Source organism: Podarcis gaigeae (genome assembly GCF_964106915.1).
Source record: "Podarcis gaigeae genome assembly, chromosome: 2".
Classification (NCBI taxonomy): domain Eukaryota; kingdom Metazoa; phylum Chordata; class Lepidosauria; order Squamata; family Lacertidae; genus Podarcis; species Podarcis gaigeae.
Window position 1 is genome coordinate 29,814,340 of NC_139679.1, and position 13,970 is coordinate 29,828,309.

At 46.9% G+C, this 13,970-nt stretch overlaps 1 long non-coding RNA gene across 1 annotated transcript in view; it reads left to right on the plus strand.

The window, feature by feature from the left end:
* LOC310839332 overlaps positions 1-13,738 on the plus strand; it is a 60,200-nt gene extending 46,462 nt beyond the window's left edge. The window contains exon 3 of the long non-coding RNA XR_014561443.1: positions 13,120-13,738. This is a non-coding gene — a long non-coding RNA (uncharacterized lncRNA). The remainder of the gene's footprint in view (positions 1-13,119) is intronic.
* Positions 13,739-13,970: the final 232 nt, after the last annotated feature.

A 13,970-nucleotide genomic window follows, 5' to 3' on the forward strand; every position in this document is an offset into this window, starting at 1 on the left:
TGGAAAGTGCAATGCTGGTGGTCAACAAAAGAGCTTTAAAGACTGTCTCAAGGCAAATCTTTTAAAATGTAGTATAAACACTGACAACTGGGAAACACTGACCTGTGAGCGCTCCAGTTGGAGAACATCCTTTACCAAAGGTGTCATGGGCTTTGAAGATACTCAAACTCAGGACACAAGGGAGAAACGTGCTGAGAGGAAGGCACGCTTGGCAAATCCATACTGTGATCAATTCCCGCCCGGAAACCAATGTCCCCACTGTGGAAAGACGTGTGGATCCAGAATTGGCCTCCACAGTCACTCACGGACTCAATGTTAAAACCGTGTTTATGGAAGACAATCCATAAAAGTGGTCGCCAAAGAAGAAGAAACATCCAAGGAAAAGAAGATAAGGGAGCTCTGTTGGAGTGATGAAGGGTTGTCCTTTACAGGGCACATCTTGCAAGTTAGCAGCCTTTTCTTCTTCTTCTTCTTCTTTTTTGGTCCCAAATTTATACCAATGCAATAAGGAGAGACAGATAAAGCAAAACACAGCTTTTGGACGGGAGGGAAAGAAAATGAGAAACAGGAAAGTAGGGGGAGAAACAAGTCTGCGATTCACCAAGTCTCCCGCTTGAGCCTCCTAAGAACCAACCTATGAGTCTTTCAAAGAGGAAGGCCATACACCTCGGTTTCCTTGATAGTGCCACTCATCAACACATTTGGGAGGCAGTGAGTAGCCCTCACAGGTGGAGAGACGAGAGGTAGCAGCTATAGCAGCATCTGAACAGCCACCCAGCTAGCGTCAATGAGGAAACAAACGGAAACAAAAGGAGGAAGGGAAGATTGGGACATTTGCTGCTCCCCTCAAGGAGCTGCAACATTATTATTTTTTGACAAAATTGAAGAGGGAGGCCAGCTTGCTTATTCATATCTGCCATGGCTGTTTTGCCCCTGATCTTGTCAGTTTGTAAATGCCATTTCTGTTATCATCTCCTTCTATTTTACACGCATCTTCCTGCTCTTCGGAGATGCTCCTCTTGTGATTTCCCCATCGTGCAGGTGGCGGTGATTCTCTGCCAGGTTGTCAGACATAAAAAATCACAGGATTAGTTATAATACAGAGCTTGATGGATTTATGGGTGGCATCTTACAAGGGGCTGGGCCACAAGTGCGTAGGAAGGAGGCTCCTTTTGTAAGCTAGTACTACTTCAATCGAGTTGCCTGCAGAGGTCACAGAAGAATTTCTGCTCAAATCTATCCCGTGAGTTCCTGCCCCACCCCCCTTTTTGTGTTTTGTTTTGCACTGTTTCTTTTCCAAGGCAATTCTTCTCAAAGTATTAGGCAGGTCTCCATAAGGAAACATGGACTATTGCCAAGGCAGGCAAATGAATGGGCCAGGAAGCACAACACAAGCCACGCCTTCCTGCTTGGTGCAATAGATTGTCTAATAGCTACCTTGCATACTGAGTCTCGCTTTCGACACAAGAGTTTGCATATCTAAGAGCCACTGTTTTAGAGGGACTTGCCCTTTAGAGAGATAAATTGCCCCTTTGTGGAGGGGTATGTGCATGAATGATGGGGGCAGGGAAGCAGTAATAAGAGTGCCCCGATTGGCAGGGTTATTATGGGTATTTTAGATATGCTGTAAGCCACCCAGAGTGGCTGGGAAAACCCAGCCAGTGGGTGGGGTATAAATAATAAAATTATTATTATTATGGCACTGTGGGTTAAACCACAGAGCCTAGGACTTGCTGATCAGAGATTGGCGGTTCGAATCCCCGCAACGGGGTGAGCTCCCATTGCTTGGTCCCTGCTCCTGCCAACCTAGCAGTTCAAAAGGATGTCAAAGTACAAGTAGATCAATAGGTACCGCTCCGGCGGGAGGGTAAACGGCGTTTCCGTGCGCTGCTCTGGTTTGCCAGAAGCGGCTTAGTCATGCTGGCCACATGACCCAGAAGCTGTATGCCGGCTCCCTAAGCCAATAAAGCGAGTTGAGAGCCGCAACTCCTGAGTCGGCCATGACTGGACCTAATGGTCAGGGGTCCCTTTACCTTGGAGATGGCCAAGCCAGGTAAGGAGATGGGGCAACAGATGTCTCAAGGCTCTTGCCCTTCCTTGGCCACTTTCTGTCCATCAAGGTTTGAGTTGCCATGCCAGCTTGCTATCCTAACTGATGGTGCTGTTGCTCAATCATAGAATTGTAGAATTGGAAGAGACCCCCAGGGTCATTTATTCCGACCCCCTGCAATGCTGGAATCACATTATAAAACACCCTTATTATGGATGAGGAGGTTGACTTGGTTTGCATTACCGAGACATGGGTGGGCCTGGCCCAGCTGTGTCCACATGGATCTGCAATACAATCCCAGCTAGGGGTGCCAGAAAATCCCAGTAGCAATGGAAACGGCTGCAGAAATTGCTACTGATCACATAGTCACTCATTGTTACTCCATGCGAATGTAAGCAGCATTTGTTGGCATCAGATCCTTCCACCCAAAAGCTGTGAATATTATGTAATTGTTGTTGTTGTTTAGTCGTTTAGTCGTGTCCGACTCTTCATGACCCCATGGACCAGAGCACGCCAGGCACTCCTGTCTTCCACTGCCTCCCACAGTTTGGTCAGACTCATGTTTGTAGCCTCGAGAACACTGTCCAACCATCTTGTCCTCTGTCGTCCCCTTCTCCTTGTGCCCTCCATCTTTCCCAACATCAGGGTCTTTTCCAGGGAGTTTTCTCTTCTCATGAGGTGGCCAAAGTATTGGAGCCTCAGCTTCACGATCTGTCCTTCCAGTGAGCACTCAGGGCTGATTTCCTTCAGAATGGATAGGTTTCATCTTCTTGCAGTCCATGGGACTCTCAAGAGTCTCCTCCAGCGCCATAATTCAAAAGCATCAATTAATTAATGGTGTTATTGAAGAGAGGATTCTTCACCTATCTCAGCCGCGAAGGAAGGCAGGGGCAGGGGGCGCACTGGGCGTCTGGGGGGATTAGAGGGTGGCATAGGGGGCTGTAGGGCTGCTGGGCGTCACCAGGGACTGCAGAATAGCAGGGCAGCTGCAGGGCAGCACAGGGGTTGCTGGGCATCTCAGTCTTTTCTCACACGGTGCCTCACAAAGTTGTCACAGCAGGCTGCTGAAGGTCCAAACGGCCCCCATTTGGGTTTGGTCTATCCGGCACCCTAATCGGCTTTTCTACATGGCTATCCAGAAATGCAACGAAGTTGCGGAAGTGTGCTTTTTTTTCACCCCCTTTGCCGGCCCAGGGAAACCACAATTATACACTCAAACCAGAGCTATACGGCTCTGTCAAATATGCTATGAAATGTACGTCCGTCCTCTAGTCTGTTTCATTGCTTGCCATTCCCTGGAATAGTAGGGAGATGCACAAGCTGTACAGTGTCTAAGAGAGTACAGTGGTACCTCGGGTTACAGACGCTTCAGGTTACAGACACTCCAGGTTACTGACTCCACTAACCCAGAAATAGTACCTCAGGTTAAGAACTGTGCTTCAGGATGAGAACAGAAATCGTGCAGCAGCAGCGTGGCAGCAGCAGGAGGCCCCATTAGCTAAAGTGGTACCTCAGGTTAAGAACAGTTTCAGGTTAAGAACGGACCTCCGGAACGAATTAAGTTCTTAACCAGAGGTACCACTGTACTCAGGAGTGATGGAGTCCAAGGCTCTTCCCATCTCACAGTTCCATAGCGAGACCATCTGCCATGACAGTCAGAAACTCTTCAAAGCATTCAGGAATCCTTCTGATCCCATTCATCTCTGGGGACAAACCATCTGAATTGGTCCCCTACACCTGCAGGGGGGAACTGCCACTGCCAAACCAATCCTCACCATGGAATGAACCATCTGTGGCAATGGGGATCTTAAGTCTATCAGCTGATCATTTCCAATCAATTCTGCTGCAGCAACTGGCCCGAGAGTGCAGCTTGCCAAAGATGTACTGAGATAGCGCTAGGGTTGTCATGGAGGCCATTAAGTCCTGAGCTGAGCCAGATAAGGCAGCCATAGTGTGAATTTTCTCCAAAACCACCTCTGAGCTCACCACCACCAGCTCAGGCAGAGGAGGTTGTTGGGCAGTGGGGTGGGTGATACAAAATCCCTGTATTGTTTATTTGGCTCAACACCAGAAGCAAATCTCCAAATCCACCTGCCTAATATATGGGTCTCCTGGTCAGAAAGTTGGAATTTCTATGAAGGGTGCTCTCCCTCCCCCCTCACGCCAATCATCCAACCTGTGTTGGAGTTAGGGGTGTAACATGCTGTCAATTTCCTTGCTAACATGCATTCGTTAAAGAAAGGACATTCTCCATCTCGCTGCTGCTTGCATTTAGCATCGCAAACCACAATTCAGTTCGTTTTGTTTTTTCACTGCTGAGTCTTTACATAATTAATATCATCATGTTTTCCTTTCGTATTGGCTCTAGAGGCAGACATGCCTTATCCCCTCAGGAGGCTAAAGAGATGCCCAGCACAACTACCTGCGGCGGAGAGAGCTTCCATATGTCTGATGCTCAGGCAGGGGCAAGTACTGATGACTGAGCAAATGTCTTACATTTTGGAGGAAAAGAAATTGCAGTTATAGTGCAAACCTAGATATGTCTGCTCAGAAGTGCCATGGAATTCAATGGTACTTATTCCCAGTAAGTGCATAGGATTGCAGCCTAAATATTTAACAGTTTTATTAATAAGTCTTATTACAGTGGTACCTCAGGTTACAGACCCTTCAGGTTACAGATGCTTCAGGTTACAGACTCCACTAACCCAGAAATAGTACCTCGGGTTAAGAACTTTGCTTCAGGATGAGAAGAGAAATCGTGCTCTGGCGGTGCAGCAGCAGTGGGAGACCCCATTAGCTAAAGTGGTACCTCAGGTTAAGAACAGATTCAGGTTAAGAACAGACCTCCAGAACGAATTAAGTTCTTAACCCGAGGTACCATTGTATAATAAAGCTATACGGTTCTTTGTTGCTGTCATAGACTAATAATGTTTTCATTCTAGATCTTCAAAAAAAGCAGCCATGTCAAAGTTATTATTTATTGATTAAATTTATATCCCACCGGCTCCAGGGTGCCAAGGCTCTGTGGGCCCCCTCAATATATTTTTTTAGCCCCCCCCCTTGTTGAGGCCAAATGTGGAGCCAAGTGCAGAGCAATGTCAGGATGTTGCGTGTGCGACATCAGGACATTGCATCGGGGTCCCTCAGTGTTATTTGGAAGATGGCGCATCTGCTTCCCAAGGAGTCCTAACCCCATAAGTGGTTTAGAAAGAACAGCACGACATCACATGATGAAGGACGCCCCTCTGTTTTAGAAATCCCCCAACTACTTGCTCTGTTTATGGAAGGAGCTCCAGCCTAAGATGTGGTTTGGAAGGCACAACATCCCTGAAGTGCAACATCTTGGACACATTGGGAGCAAAACTTTTCTGTTTTAGGAATCCACCATTCACCTGCTCCGTTTCTGGAAGGAAGCGTTTAGAGCCCTGAAAGGTTGGTCTTGGTCAGATAGGCCAATAGCGTAGGAACCCCTGCCAGCGCCTGGGGCAGAGCTTTTTTTTAAGAGGCCAAAGAAGTTGAGATTTTCTTTTTAGGAGTCAAAGATGGAGTTTTTTGCGCACATGTACACACCACATGCATACAGACTAAAGACACACAAGCATCTCTCTGCCCAAGTGCATCTCTTCTTCTCTCTCACAGACCACACATTCACACTTCCACATGTACCTTCCCCCCCCCCCACACACATTCACAGACCTTTCCTTCTCACAGAACATACATACATACATACATACAGTGGTACCTCGGGTTACAGATGCTTCAGGTTACAGACGCTTCAGGTTACAGACTCCGCTAACCCAGAAATAGTACCTCGGGTTAAGGACTTTACCTCAGGATGAGAACAGAAATCACGTGGCGGCAGTGCAGTGGCAGTTGGAGGCCCCATTAGCTAAAGTGGTACCTCAGGTTAAGAACAGTTTCAGGTTAAGAACGGACCTCCGGAACGAATTAAGTTCTCACAACAAAATGAGAAGAATTTCTCACAACAAAATGAGAAGAATTGTATCTGTACATTTTTGCTTCGCATTTCAGGTTCTAAGAATGCTAGAAACAGCATTTTGTTTTGTTAGAAATGAAAGCTGGGAAACTGGGAATTATCGTTCATCCTGGGGTCACTAAAGGCAGCCTTTATGGCACCTGAGGGCATCAGGCTGGCAACCCCTGCATTAACAGACTTGGTAGATACGCCATCAACTACAATAGCTAGAAGCAGGAATGTTCACATTCAGACTCAGCATAACTTATTGCCAAAAACTGGGAGCAAACAGCAAGGGGTGCCTGTATTCCTCATGCTCTGCTTCGAACACTTTTTCTGACACAGCTGCTCTGATTTGGCACGGCAGTTCTTTCATTCTGAAATCAATGCAGAATTGTGCTATTTTTTTATGACTGTTCTTTCCTTGGAGCAGAATTTCAGGTTTGCCGGAGGAAATTTTCCCTCCAGCTCTGAGCGTAGAACTGCAGGACTCCACGAAAATACTTTATAGAAAATACTTGGAAATTGAACAGCCTAGTTCCCGAACGTTTTGGCTCCCGAATGTTGCAAACCCGGAAGTGACTGTTCCAGTTTGTGAACTATTTTTGGAAGCTGAGCGTCCAATGTGGCTTCCGCGACTTCCGATTTGCTGCATGACCTTCCTGCAGCCAATCAGAGGCCATGCTTTGGTTTTCAAATGTTTTGGAAGTTGAACAGACTTCCGGAATGGATTTCTCTTGCAGAACCTCCAGACTGTCCCATATTCTGATTGCTGCTCTAGCCTGCGATGCCCTAACACAATTTTGTGGCTTCTGTGGAAAATCTAAACAAAATTGTATCATCGGGGCATGTGAAGGGGAAAGACACCAGCATTTTATCTGGGCTAGCCTGAGTCAGCCTAACTGTGTTCTCTAACCACTCCATCCCAGTCAAAATTTCTTGATAGCACAATTGTTTGAGTTGGGGCCCACAGTCTCAAGACTTCCACCATGCATGTGGGTCTCGGCTGTTTCTCAAGTGTTGCTTGTTCTGCCATCTGAGTGGAATGGACGCACTCTGTGTGTGCTTCTCTTTTTGAATTCAGTAACTCTTTGTCCTCTGCAAACACGCTAAGGAATAGTCATCAGCGGAGCAATTGGGCTCCTGCGCACGTCTCCTGCCATTTTTCTCCTTTTCGTTGAATGCAGAACTCTCCTGGCGTCAGACAGATGCCTGGCAGGGCCCAATGAAGAAACTCAATGAGGATTTTCCAACATAAATTAAAACAAATTGCATTTTTATATCGCAAATAAGGGCAGTTTTATAGTTTTTATTGCATAACAACCATTAATGAAGTGCAGTTTCAGGAGGCCTTAATTGCTCAGAGACTAAAGTTCAATTCATATCTTCAGCGCACACTAGAAAGATGCAATGTGTCATTGGTCACGTATCTGGCATATTAGAAATGTAAATAAATTTATGGTCACTATTAGGAAAATGGGAGAGAAGGGGCTCTATTTATCCCATCTATGTATGTAAAAAAAAAAAAGGTGGTTAAACAGCGCAGGAATAAAAACTCTGAGGAGAAAAACAAAGAACCAGGAGGACTTTTATAATACCTGCACCCACTGAAAAGGGCTAAATATATGCTCAAGACTAACGGCATATAGACTTCATCTTAAGGAACTGACACCCTTGGGAGCGGTGGAATTAGATGGAACTTTAGGACAGTTAAGGCAGGAATAGTTGGGTTTTTTAACATGCTCTGCTCCCATTTGGCAAACTGTCTTAAAAATCTGAAGTATGGAGCAGTGACAGATTCTGGAAGATGTGGACAGTCTCCAGAATCCTTTCTTCTAGGTGAACCAATGACTCAATATGAGATGTGTATCCCAGGATCCTTTGCAGAGCCAAACAGTTATCTGGGTCCAAACTCCCAGGCTGTCCATAGTTAGGCAGCACCCAGGAGTTTAACTGCAGCATCCTCAGTGACCTTGTAAAGCATCTCTTGAACTTAAGAAGGTGTACTGTTGCAAGTATTGGGGACCTCCAGCCCATGGCAATATTTGACTCACCAGGCCTCCATTTGGCTTGAGATCCCATTTTGAAAAAAACACACGGCCACTTGCTCCACTCGTGATGTACTATCAGTGGCGGAGCAAGACGATTGGGCGCCTGGGGCGGGGTGCTTGCCCTGCGCCCAGGGGCAGGGCCAGCCGGGGCAGGATGCTCCATGGGGCCTCCGAGGAATCTGCCTGCCTCCTCCCACTCAGCCGCCCTACAGCTGAGGGGGAAGAAGAGTTTGGATTTGATATCCCGCTATATCACTACCCGAAGGAGTCTCAAAGTGGCTAACATTCTCCTTTCCCTTCCTCCCCCACAACAAACACTCTGTGAGTTGAGTGGGGCTGAGAGACTTCAGATAAGTGTGACTAGCCTAAGGTCACCCAGCAGCTGCATGTGGAGGAGCGGGGAAGCGAACCCAGTTCACCAGATTACAAGTCTACCACACTTAACCACTACACTACACTAGCTCTCAATTTGGTCCACCGCGTCACGCCCAGGAGAGATCTGTGGCTCGGGCACACTGCAGGCCCTGCGGTGAGTTGCGCCCGGCATTTTGTCACCCCCTCAGTGGTGACACCCGGGGCGACCCGCCCCCACCACACACCCCTTCCTCCGCCCCTATGTGTTGTGGGGCAGGTAAAGAAGCAGCTGGATTTGCTGCTCATATGGCTGGTTTCTGCTGAAAGCAGGACTGAACTTCCTGCTTGTCAGCCACTGCACAGGGAGTTTAATTCTATTTGGTTCAAATGTGCAAGAGAGCTCCCAATAGGAAATTCACACACAAACCCTGAAGAAAGCGTGACTGAATTTGTTATGTACTGAAGTTCTCACCCTGGGCCAGCAGGGGGGATACTGTAGATAATTTTCACTCAGGTCCACATATGCAAATAAGGAATTGAAAGTGACGTTCAGTGACTGGATAGTTATAGAAAGTTGTTACTGTTGCGTTGTAGTGGAGCTCTATAAAAGCAGGCTGGCTGAACCCTTCAGTTCAGTTCAGTTCTGGCCTGTGAATAAACAAAAGCTGTTGAAGAATCGCTGTGTCGTCTGATATGTTCACCCACAATTTAACAGAATTCCCCATGGATCAGCTGATGCACACCCCTGTGGAAAGCACAAATCTGCACTGATTTCAGAATGAAAGCCGATTTACAATGGAGTCCAATCCCCATTGGTCACTATCTCCTCCCACCCCTGCTGCCCACCTTTGACAGGTGAGAAGGACCAACTGCCTTTCAATCACCTGACCATATTATGACACCAGATGATTAACAGGTGAGTGTTCCCACCTAGTTTTCAAACTGGGCCGGGGGGGGGGGGGAGAGATAAACATCTCGCCCACCAGGCCAAAAAAGATTCCCCACCCAAACGCTATTAGATTGGAGCAAACCGTTTGTCTAATCCACATCCTGTTTCTATCAGTGGTCAGCCAGATGTTTCTGAGAAGCACCCAATATAGGCATGGAAGCAATAGCCCTTCCCTGTTGTGACTTCCTAGCATCTGTTTTGCAGAGATTTACTGCCTCGGAACACACAGGTTCCATCTAGCATTTGCAAATAACTGCTCCTAATAAGTAAATGGTGCTTATAAAGCCCTAAACAAGTTGGGACCCAAGTACCTAAGGAGCCCCTGTCCCTGTTTCAGCCTGCCCATGTAATGAAGATCTTCTGAAAAGGCCCTACTCCAGGTCCTATCGCCAGGAAGCTTGCATTCCCTGCTGGCGTGAGAAAGGGCCTTCTCTGTGGTGGTGCCCTGCTTAAGTAATGCTCTCCCCCCTGAACCAGTTCTTCATCCAGGTATTTGTGAGAGGTTAATACAATCACATGATGTCCAGGGTTGAACCACCTGCCCTGTAGTATTTAAAGGCTGCTTTGATATGTAATTTATTGATAAGTGTTTTGATTGTGTCATTTATTGTCTCTGGCTTCACTATAGCTTGAGATTATGTTTGATGTTGCGGTGAACTCTGGATCAGTTATGATGGGAGACAGGTTTAAAATATCTTAAATAAATAAATAAATATCCACTATAGTTTTTTGTTTAAAAGAACATGATCCTGCAACCCCCAAGCAAAGTTAAAAGTCAAACAGACAGACAGACATAGAGATACAGTGGTACCTCGGGTTACAGACGCTTCAGGTTACATACGCTTCACATTACAGACTCCACTAACCCAGAAATAGTGCTTCAGTTAAGAACTTTGCTTCAGGATGAGAACAGAAATCGTGCTCCGGTGGCAGAGGAAGGCCCCATTAGCTAAAGTGGTGCTTCAGGTTAAGAACAGACCTCCGGAACGAATTAAATACTTAACCTGAGGTACCACTGTATATACCTTTCCTGCAGCTTACAAAGCTGTATAAACCTATGTCATATCTCCTATTAGACTGCTACCCATATTTCAATAAGTAAAAATAGGGGCACAAAAGGTGGGTATTTTTAGGGGGAGGGGAATTGCCCAACTCAAAAAGTTGTTGAGAAAATTTTTCGAAATCCCCCCACAGCCAAATCGTATGGCAACCCTTTACCATCCTCCAGCCTTTCTCAACCTGTGGGTCCCCAGATGTTGTTGAACTACAACTGCCATCACCCCTAGCTAGCAAGGCCTGAGCTCAGGGATGATGAGAGTTGTAGTCCAACAACATCTGGGGACCCACAGGTTGAGAGCCGCTGCAACCCAAACTAGCTTTTTTTGGACTACAATTCCCATCATCCCTGACCACTGGTCCTGCTAGCTAGGGAAGATGAGAGTTGTAGTCCAACAATAGCTGGAGACCCAAGTATGCGAAACCCTGCTGTAAACACCTAAGTGGAAGTAACTCACATTGAACTCACGTTTGGGCTTTTACTGCCAGTCCTATCTTCTTCTACGGCCGGCATGGGTGGTGCAGTTGCTTGGAAGCCGCAAGTGTCTTTTTGGCTAGCCTTTGGTTGGCGCGGGTGGAGCTGTGGGTTAAACCATAGAACCTAGGACTTGCCTATCAGAAGGTCGGCAGTTCGAATCTCCGCGACAGGGTGAGCTCCCGTTGCTCGGTCCCTGCTCCTGCCAACCTAGCAGTTCGAAAGCACGTCAAAGTGCAAGTAGATAAATAGGTACCACTCTGGCGGGAAGGTAAACGGCGTATCTGTGCGCTGCTCTGGTTTGCCAGAAGCGGCTTAGTCATGCTGGCCACATGACCCAGAAGCTGTACACTGGCTCCCTCGGCCAATAAAGCGAGATGAGCACTGCAACCCCAGAGTCAGTCACGACTGAACATAATGGTCAGAGGCCCCTTTACCTTTACCTTTCTTGGCTGAAGCTTGTATTAGCCACTCAGCCTGGACAGCAGTGTGAACTCTCTATCTCTCTCTCCTGCTCTGCATTCCACTCATTCCAGGACAAGCCAGCACATTTGTGTCAAAGCAGACTGGCCTCCTTTCCCTGCTGCATGTTGGTAAATAATGCTAATTGCCTCCAGTTATCCTGAAATACCAAACATGTGGAGGTAGCCAGCGGGGCCAGCCTAGCATCAAAGCCAGATAAATTTGCACCAGTTTCTGCTCCCGGACAACTGCTGCCTCACACAGAGGCTGCATCTCCCACTTACGCATTTATTAAATCAGGCTCCAAACATGACAGGTCTAATACCCATAACAAAACACAAGGAGTGTGTTATACCCCCACAATGTACAGTTGTGCCCATTCCATCACGAACCAACCGTGTTCAGCTTCGTGCCCGGTACATTATGTCCAATACATTCAACATAATATATTAGATAGATTACATTCAGTGCAATGCATTACATGTGACGTTGTACAAGATGCCCTTCAGATACAGCTTGTCCAATGAAGCATATGGAAATCATTCCTTTGGCCACATTTTCTGGGTGCTGACCATCAAATGGTAGCGCCCTTGAATTATGGGATCACTCTTTACTGCTTCCTGCGGAAAACGATCGCCTGCCTTCGTTTCTGCGTCTGCCTCCGCCTCTCGTCTCTCATTTGTGTACACACCCAGGGAATCTGAACTAGGCTTCCCATGTCCTGAGCTTCCTATTACATTGGCCACGCAATGCATCAATGAAAAGAATCAAATGGACCACGCAAAAGGATGGCATACATTTTTAATTTTTTTGCATAAAATCTGCAGTGGTCAATTTGTGCGGATAGATGCAAATTTAGAAATGATTGCTATTACAGTTTAAAGAGAGAGACAATAAGTCTCACTGTTGTAAACAAAATCTGCCCTTTTTCCCTTATGGGGTATCCAAGAGCCCATATAGAGTCCTTACGTGGGTTCCCTGTTGGTAGGAGAAAATAACAGAGGCCGACCAGAGAATATTGAGAAGCAAAGCAGCTAGTAAGCCTGATCTTTTATTATTACATCACCACAGCGGGGAAATCTGTGTGCTTTCACAGTCTGTGTGCTATCTATTGATGGGCCATGTTTTAAGGTCCTTGCTGCTCTCCCTTCTTAGGGTCCATTCCCTTTAAACCAGAGTTGAGCCAAATGGGGCAGGGATGGGGAACCTGCAGCCCGATGGATGTTTGTTGGACTTCAACTCCCATCAGCCCCAGCCAGCCTGCCCAATGATCAGAGGTGATGGGAATCATAGTCCAACAAATATCAAGAAGAAGAAGAAGAGGAGGAGGAGGAGGAGTTTGGATTTGATATCCCGCTTAATCACTACCCTAAGGAGGCACTGTGGGTTAAACCACAGAGCCTAGGACTTGCCGATCAGAAGGTCGGTGGTTCAAATCCCCAAGATGGGATGAGCTCCCATTGCTCGGTCCCAGCTCCTGCCCACCTTGCAGTTCGAAAGCACGTCAAAGTGCAAGTAGATAAATAGGTACTGCTCCGGCAGGAAGGTAAACGGCGTTTCGCTGCTCTGGTTCGCCACATGACCCTGAAGCTGTACACCAGCTCCCTCGGCCAATAAAGTGAGATGAGCGCCGCAACCCCAGAGTCGGCCACAACTAGACCTAACGGTCAAGGGTCCCTTTACCCTTTACCTTTAAGGAGTCTCAAAGCAGCTAACAATCTCCTTTTCCTTCCTCCCCCACAACAGGCTTCCAACCCCTAAAACAGAGGATGCCTTCTAACAGAGGACCACGCTCTGTAAAGTGGGGCACGCAGTCTCCTACTTACTATATTTTGCTGAAAGCGCTGAGGCTGGGGATAACCTATTGGGTTCTCTCTCTCTCTCTCTCTCTCTCCTGACACCTAACTAGCGGGATCAGAGAGAAGCTTGCAGCACCCTGATGATATAATGCTGCTTCCCAGGAAAGCCAGTCTCCTACTTGAAAAGCCATGCATGACCTACACCTGCAGTTCTACAGCAGTTGGAAGGCTTGCTTCTTAGTGTTGCTGACCCAGCGATGATCAGTGATCCCCTTTCAGTTTTGTGGATTTCATGAAGCATGAAACTTGAGGCAGTTTCATGGCGAGGGGTACACTACATTCCCCACAATGACAAATCTGGGAATGCAACTGCCCTGCAACTCTGGAACAATTTTGTTTTTTGTTTTAAATAAAACCTTGATTTGTTTAAATGCTTTCTAGCATTAGTACCACTGCTCCTCAGGGTTTCCAAAAGAGCTTGGATCCTGGGTTTTTTTTAAGGAATGGGGGGAGGTGATTAACCCTTTTAGGGAGGGAAAGAAGAATCCTCCCTTACTTTTCCCTGGAAGAAGAAGTGTGAATGCACACGAAAGCTCATACCAAGAACTAACTTAGTTGGTCTTTAAGGTGCTACTGGAAGGAATTTTTTTTGTTTTCCCTGGAAGGAGTGACATGACAGCCTTCTGCCCTCAGTGCACGGAAATGTCAACATGAAGGGAAGCCAGAGACTTTGTCTCTCTGCAGAGATTCTCCCAGAAGGGGGGTAAGTCCTGTAATGTTTAACATCAAAACAAAGAG